Genomic DNA, 8,881 nt, shown 5'->3' with positions numbered 1-8,881 from the left:
CAGAGGGTGGAGAAGGAGTGGGTCCATCACAGAGGGTTGAGAAGGAGTGGGTCCATCGCAGAGGGTGGAGAAGGAGTGGGTCCATCACAGAGGGTGGAGAAGGAGCGGGTCCATCACAGAGGGTGGAGAAGGACCCAGAGGGTGGAGAAGGAGTGGGTCCATCACAGAGGGTTGAGAAGGAGTGGGTCCATCGCAGAGGGTGGAGAAGGAGTGGGTCCATCACAGAGGGTGGAGAAGGACCCAGAGGGTGGAGAAGGAGTGGGTCCATCACAGAGGGTGGAGAAGGAGTGGGTCTATCACAGAGGGTGGAGAAGGAGTGGGTCCATCAGAGGGTGGAGAAGGAGTGGGTCCATCACAGAGGGTGGAGAAGGAGTGGGTCCATCAGAGGGTGGAGAAGGAGTGGGTCCATCACAGAGGGTGGAGAAGGAGTGGGTCCACCACAGAGGGTGGAGAAGGACCCAGAGGGTGGAGAAGGAGCGGGTCCATCACAGAGGGTGGAGAAGGACCCAGAGGGTGGAGAAGGAGCGGGTCCATCACAGAGGGTGGAGAAGGAGTGGGTCCATCGCAGAGGGTGGAGAAGGAGCGGGTCCATCGCAGAGGGTGGAGAAGGAGCGGGTCCATCGCAGAGGGTGGAGAAGGAGCGGGTCCATCGGAGAGGGTGGAGAAGGAGTGGGTCCATCACAGAGGGTGGAGAAGGACCCAGAGGGTGGAGAAGGAGTGGGTCCATCAGAGGGTGGAGAAGGAGTGGGTCCATCACAGAGGGTGGAGAAGGAGTGGGTCCACCACAGAGGGTGGAGAAGGACCCAGAGGGTGGAGAAGGAGCGGGTCCATCACAGAGGGTGGAGAAGGACCCAGAGGGTGGAGAAGGAGCGGGTCCATCACAGAGGGTGGAGAAGGAGTGGGTCCATCGCAGAGGGTGGAGAAGGAGCGGGTCCATCGCAGAGGGTGGAGAAGGAGCGGGTCCATCGCAGAGGGTGGAGAAGGAGTGGGTCCATCACAGAGGGTGGAGAAGGACCCAGAGGGTGGAGAAGGAGTGGGTCCATCGCAGAGGGTTGAGAAGGAGTAGGTCCATCGCAGAGGGTGGAGAAGGACCCAGAGGGTGGAGAAGGAGTGGGTCCATCGCAGAGGGTGGAGAAGGGGTGGGTTCAACACAGAGGGTGGAGAAGGAGCGGGTCCATCACAGAGGGTGGAGAAGGACCCAGAGGGTGGAGAAGGAGTGGGTCCATCACAGAGGGTGGAGAAGGAGTGGGTCCATCAGAGGGTGGAGAAGGAGTGGGTCCATCACAGAGGGTGGAGAAGGAGTGGGTCCACCACAGAGGGTGGAGAAGGACCCAGAGGGTGGAGAAGGAGCGGGTCCATCACAGAGGGTGGAGAAGGACCCAGAGGGTGGAGAAGGAGCGGGTCCATCACAGAGGGTGGAGAAGGAGTGGGTCCATCGCAGAGGGTGGAGAAGGAGCGGGTCCATCACGGAGGGTGGAGAAGGAGCGGGTCCATCGCAGAGGGTGGAGAAGGGGCGGGTCCATCGCAGAGGGTGGAGAAGGAGTGGGTCCATCACAGAGGGTGGAGAAGGACCCAGAGGGTGGAGAAGGAGCGGGTCCATCACAGAGGGTGGAGAAGGAGTGGGTCCATCGCAGAGGGTGGAGAAGGAGCGGGTCCATCACGGAGGGTGGAGAAGGAGCGGGTCCATCACAGAGGGTGGAGAAGGAGCGGGTCCATCACAGAGGGTGGAGAAGGACCCAGAGGGTGGAGAAGGAGTGGGTCCATCACAGAGGGTTGAGAAGGAGTGGGTCCATCGCAGAGGGTGGAGAAGGACCCAGAGGGTGGAGAAGGAGTGGGTCCATCACAGAGGGTGGAGAAGGAGTCGGTCCATCACGGAGGGTGGAGAAGGAGTGGGTCCATCACAGAGGGTGGAGAAGGACCCAGAGGGTGGAGAAGGAGTGGGTCCATCAGAGGGTGGAGAAGGAGTGGGTCCACCACAGAGGGTGGAGAAGGACCCAGAGGGTGGAGAAGGAGCGGGTCCATCACAGAGGGTGGAGAAGGAGTGGGTCCATCGCAGAGGGTGGAGAAGGAGCGGGTCCATCGCAGAGGGTGGAGAAGGACCCAGAGGGTGGAGAAGGAGTGGGTCCATTGCAGAGGGTGGAGAAGGACCCAGAGGGTGGAGAAGGAGCGGGTCCATCACAGAGGGTGGAGAAGGAGTGGGTCCATCGCAGAGGGTGGAGAAGGACCCAGAGGGTGGAGAAGGAGTGGGTCCATCGCAGAGGGTGGAGAAGGAGCGGGTCCATCGCAGAGGGTGGAGAAGGACCCAGAGGGTGGAGAAGGAGCGGGTCCATCACAGAGGGTGGAGAAGGAGTGGGTCCATCGCAGAGGGTGGAGAAGGAGCGGGTCCATCGCAGAGGGTGGAGAAGGAGCGGGTCCATCGCAGAGGGTGGAGAAGGAGTGGGTCCATCACAGAGGGTGGAGAAGGACCCAGAGGGTGGAGAAGGAGTGGGTCCATCGCAGAGGGTTGAGAAGGAGTAGGTCCATCGCAGAGGGTGGAGAAGGACCCAGAGGGTGGAGAAGGAGTGGGTCCATCGCAGAGGGTGGAGAAGCAGTAGGTCCATCACAGAGGGTGGAGAAGGACCCAGAGGGTGGAGAAGGAGTGGGTCCATCACAGAGGGTGGAGAAGGACCCAGAGGGTGGAGAAGGAGTGGGTCCATCACAGAGGGTGGAGAAGGAGTGGGTCCATCACGGAGGGTGGAGAAGGAGTGGGTCCATCACAGAGGGTGGAGAAGGAGTGGGTCCATCACAGAGGGTGGAGAAGGACCCAGAGGGTGGAGAAGGAGTGGGTCCATCACAGAGGGTGGAGAAGGAGTGGGTCCATCAGAGGGTGGAGAAGGAGTGGGTCCACCACAGAGGGTGGAGAAGGACCCAGAGGGTGGAGAAGGAGCGGGTCCATCACAGAGGGTGGAGAAGGAGTGGGTCCATCGCAGAGGGTGGAGAAGGACCCAGAGGGTGGAGAAGGAGTGGGTCCATTGCAGAGGGTGGAGAAGGAGTGGCTCCATCACAGAGGGTGGAGAAGGAGTGGGTCCATCGCAGAGGGTGGAGAAGGACCCAGAGGGTGGAGAAGGAGTGGGTCCATTGCAGAGGGTGGAGAAGGAGTGGCTCCATCACAGAGGGAGGCGCCTTTTAAAATGTGTTTAGTTTTTGATGAGGAGCATTCGACGCCGTCACAGATATTTCATGCGTTTCAAGTCAGTCGGTGTCGTGGTCTTTTTGGTAACATGGTTCAAATCGCAGGTGTAAAAGCAACAACGTCTTTTTTTTTTTTTGTCCTTTATTTTTAATCTTTTTAATTTTCTTACATTTTCGTTCAAACTAATAATTGCGTCATCGTTAAGTTCATATTTCAAACTCAACCGCGTCGCACCGGACGCGCGCGTCGCGGCAGGAGCGTCACAGCAGCGGCACGTCGCGAGGGGAGCTGTGACATGCGCAGTTGGGCGCCCATTGCTCGAGCGCTCTCGTGCGCGAGGACCGGGATTTCAAAGCCGTTACCGTAGTGCACGGTGTAGGCGCGCGACAGCTCCATCGCCCCCGCCGGACCCCGCGCTCCGACGCGGCTGGGACGTTTCAAGCGCGGGGGCCGTGATTCGTAGACGATACTTTCTTCCACTTTCATGCGAGAAAAAAAAACAAACAACCTTTTTGAAATATCACCCGGACTGGAGGAAGATTTTTTGCTGGTTATACATTTTGGAAGAAAGTTAGAAACAAGAAGTCAACTTTCAAATAGCTTTATCTGATTGTGATGTCGTGACATAAGTTGGATTCTTTACATGCATTTTGTAATGTGTGTGTTACCTATGTGACTGTGTTTTTGCAACTTTCTCTGTGTGTGTGTGTGTGTGTGTGTGTGTGTGTGTGTGTGTGTGTGTGTGTGTGTTCTTGTCAGGCAAGGCACGCCTATTAACTGTTCATTTCCTTTTCATCTCATTTACAAGAGAAGCAAAGAAAAAAAAAAAAAAGGTTAAAAAAAATAAATAAAATAAAGCAAATAAGACCCAAGTGAAAACCAAATACAGTTATCACTTGAATCTATCTTCATCGATATGCACTCAGACTGGTTCCCCACTGTTGTCTGGGTTGTTTCTGGCCGCCTGGTCTTCCAGGCTTGGGTGGGTCTGCACGTTCACACGGCAGAGGAAAGCCCGGCCTGCCCGCCCGCATACTCCGCATAACTCTCTGCCGTGCGGGGAGCCCGACCGGACGGCTTGTACGCCAAAATATGCCTGTACCATGGTACAGTACAGCAGAGTAAGGCCCCGTCAACACCTGCACGCCATCATGACAAAGACCGTCAGGGGCAGGTTTCAAGAGTCAAGAGGTTTATTTGTCACATATACATACGTTCATACATATATGCAGTGAAATGTCTTAAGTCTTAATGTCTTATGTCTTTTCATAAGACATTAAGACGTAGCTGAAGGATAAAAGTAGCTCCACACTGGCTGATTTGTGAATTAGTAAAATAATGTCGATAAGATCTGCAATGACATATAAAGCAAGGTTAATTAAAGTATGAACACATTGATATTGCATCAAATTGCATTAAATTAAATTAAATTAAATTGAATTTAATTAAACTGAATTTGATTAAAGGTCTCATTCCACACTGGGGAATGGATAGGAGAAGAGACGGGTAAAGCAGAAACCTTCTCCATGGGACAATGAATAATTACAAAAAAGTAATTTCTTACATGGATATCATGCAATGACAAATATGAGGGGAACATTTTTCAAACAGACTTTTTGTCTCAGTTCAAGATGATGAAGTGGTGATCTGCTATCAGCTGGCAGATCTGACCAGAGGGAGCGTCTTCATGAGCTGGAGTCCAGGAATGTGCTCACAATGTGCACTTCTGAGGACTATTTGTTCATGGGGTTTGGTAAAAACAAATGTGCTAGAAGGACTAGAAGGACTATTAGTGAAGTGGCTACTGCTGCAGCTGCTGCTGAGATGATTTTGTTCAATTTGAGTCAAACAAACTCATGTCTTTATTTATTTTAACTCCATCCCTCTGTCCATGATATCACACACAAAAAAAAACACTTGACACTCAATTTCTGGATTGCATTGAATTGTGATAGATAGATAAATAGACAGAGAGACAGACAGACAGACAGATAGACAGATAGATAGATAGATAGATAGCTAGTTAGATAGATAGATAGATAGATAGACAGATATATAGATAGCTAGATAGATAGATAGATAGATAGACACACAAAACAAATTATTTTTTCTTATCACTCTGTGGTGTCATTGTTATGGAATTAAGATATAGTATCATGATAGACTATTTTGTAGTCTAAAATGAATGATGAGGGTAAAGGGGATCAGGGTTAATAATGATGATATGATATGGCCTAAAATTTGTCACTGTATGAGGTCTGAAATATGAAAGAACATTTTATTTGAGTATATGGATTTATGTGAGTTTTAGACACCATATCTGAAATGACCATATACTTAAAAGTTGGGTAGAATTTGAATGACATAGATCAACATTGTATACTTCCCAGTATGTATAGACATGAGTATAAATTCTTCCAGAGTGGCCATGCCGCCATATTTCCAGAGTCCGGATCCAGATCGCATCACATTGTTAGCAGGTGAGATCACAGCCCGCCACCGCTGAGAGAAGGATCACTGCCCACAGGGAATGTTTCACTCCAACCCCACCTACAGTCAGCCTCACAGCTCCGAAAACACTCAACAGCACAAGTACGAGTCAGGGGACAGGATCTGACAGAGTGTGTGTGTGGAGAGAGAGAGAGAGAGAGAGAGAGAGAGAGAGAGAGAGAGAGAGAGAGAGCGAGCGAGGCAGAAAGCCTGTGGTGTATGAGCTTGTGTGTGTGTGTGTGTGCGTGTGCGTGGGCGTGCGTGTGCGAGTGAGTGATTGAATTAAAATAAAGAGATCATATGTGACTGTGAATATGTGCATCAGACAGTGGTGAGAGCAGTGGGTAAAATGCAGCTGTGTGCACAGTGCTCACACTCCAACTAATTTCAAGGGTCACATGACGAGAAAATGTTGTTTTAAATAAATTATATTGGATGGATATTTGCCTTCATCCTGATTGCCTTTGAAGTGGACATTCCTTGAATCCCTCTACAGGTAGGGCGTGGTGTTTGGCCTGTATAAGACGGATGAAAAGTGGATAAAAAGGGGTGAAATTAAATTATCATCACACAACTTCATGCGCCACAGGCACCTCTGCCTCAGGGCATTTAAATGACATCAAACATGTGCCAGGATGAACATTTAGTCACACTTATCTTACTATACAGATACACAGTCTAGCAAAATAAATACACACACGCACGCACGCACGCACGCACACATGCACACATGCACACACACACACACACACACACACACACACACACACACACACACACACACACACACACACACACACACACACAAATATCAATGGTTGCATGTTTTTGTTACGGAACACGTTTCACTGGGGTGGGGTGTAATGTCGGTGTGATGTGTACTACGTTCCTCCTGATGAACACAGGGCTTTAAGTACTTGAAACACTTGCTCTTTTCATGAGAAGCGCGATGCTTTTAACCCGATTATGTGGAAAGACCTCAGCTTGTCGCCTTTCATCCAAACACTGAGCGAGCGCTAATCTGTTAAAAGATGGCTGTGTTGCCCGGGCTGAGCATCAAAGTGACAGGTTCTCTGACATGGATCGTCCATGACACGCCGACCGTACGATTGTTTAAATCACGTTTACATTTCAGGTGTTATCCAAAGGGAACATGTGATAATGTTACATTTAAGGATTGTAAAAATAAAAAAACCCCACTGTGCACAAATAGCAAGGAGAGAGCCACAAAATTCGACCCAACATACCTACCTCTAGCTTACCCTATCATATCCAACCATACCCTACCCTACCACGGCATACCCACCTTGACCATACCCTACCCTGCCCAGCCCAGGCCTACCATCCCATACCCTAGCGTATCCTACTCTCCCAGTGCTACTGTACCGTACCCTACCCTGTCATACCCTAAATTATCCGACACTAACCTACCATACTCTACTCAAAACGTACACACCCCGCCCCACCCTACCTACTATAGTCTACCATACCCTACCCTACCCTAACATACCCAACCCTACAGTACTATACTATACCATACCATACCGTACCCTACTATACCATACCATACCCGACCCTACCCTACTATACCATACCCTTCCCCAACATACCCAACCCTATCGTACTATACTATACCCTACCCTACTATACCATACCGTACCCTACCCTACTATACCATACCCTACCCTAACATACCCTACCCTGCTATACTATACCCTACCCTAACATACCCTACTATACTACACTCTACTCTAACATACCCTACCCTACTATACAATACCACACCCTACCCCACTATACGATACCATACCCTACTATACCATACCATACCCTACCCTACTATACCATACCGTACCCTACTATACCATACCATACCCTACCCTACAATACCATACCCTATCCTACTATACCATACCAAACCCTACCCTACTATACCATACCCTACTCTACCTTACCATACCATACCATACCATACCATACCCCACTATACCATACCCTACCTTAACATACCATACCCTACTTTACCATACCATACCCTACCCTAACATACCGTACCCTACTATACCATACCCTACCCTAACATACTGTACCCTACTATACCATACCAAACCCTACCCTAACATATCCAACCCTACCGTACTATACTATACCCTACGCTACCCTACTGTACCTAAAAACATTGTACTGAATTTAAGCTCCAAAGTAACATGGATTCTGTTCTGTACATGCTGAGGTGTATTCCAGTGTTGTGTGAATAGGAAGACAGGTTCACAGCGGTCAAGTGGAAGCTGGGATTTACAGAACTCTTCGTCACTATCACTGAAGAGGAAGCCCGACGCTGAGACCAGGCTCGGAATGGAAACAAGTCTTGAGCAAGATGTCTTGTGATTTTCTTTCCTTCATCTCATGCAGCTACAGCGATGTTTGCATTCACACTGTAATAAAAACAAACCGAGACCGAGGGACAATAAACCCATCCTTTCCTTTTTCCTGAAGTCGTTCCATGACTTCAGAGATTCCCAACAATGGCCTGGAGTGCGTTATCTCCAACACTCTCCAGAGAACCTGTGGGAACCGTTTCCACAGCCGTGGGACCTTGTGTTTTTTTTTTTTCTTTTCCCAACGCCAACCTCCCAGCTCATCATCCCCGGACATGTCACATAATGACGGGACTCTGCGAGTAGATTGTTGTTATTGTGGGCTGAGGGGGTAATAGAAAACGGAGCAGCTGCTGACCCATGGAAAGCTTTCTATTTTTTTTTTGTTGGCACTCACAACAACTGCTGCATCTCTCTGTGTCAGGCCTACAAGGGGGGCCCACGCCCCAAAATAGATTACCAAACCGAATGTCCATACACAGAGAAGGTACAGGTTCATTGAATATGTCCAGATTTAAGGGCGTGTGTGTGTGTGTGTGTGTGTGTGTGTGTGTGTGTGTGTGTGTGTGTGTGCGTGCTCGTGTGTGTTCCAGAGCGAGAGAGAGAGAGAGAGAGAAAGTAAAGTTCTTCATCTCACTTCTTAATATAAACCAAGGGCAGGGCTGGTCCGTAAATAGCCGCGGTTTCATTGTGTGGAAGATTAGCCCGGGCGGTAAGAGGATTGAGGGCGATACTGTCGTGATTCCAAACACAGCCCTGGACTTCATGTCCTCACGTGTCTTAAAGGTGGGAAGACGCCGCCGGACACAACCAGGACACATTTTTGGTCGACGGCGGTGGG

Source organism: Zeus faber (assembly GCF_960531495.2).
Source record: "Zeus faber genome assembly, chromosome: 10".
In the NCBI taxonomy this organism is placed as follows: domain Eukaryota; kingdom Metazoa; phylum Chordata; class Actinopteri; order Zeiformes; family Zeidae; genus Zeus; species Zeus faber.
Note: the sequence above shows the minus strand (reverse complement) of the source record.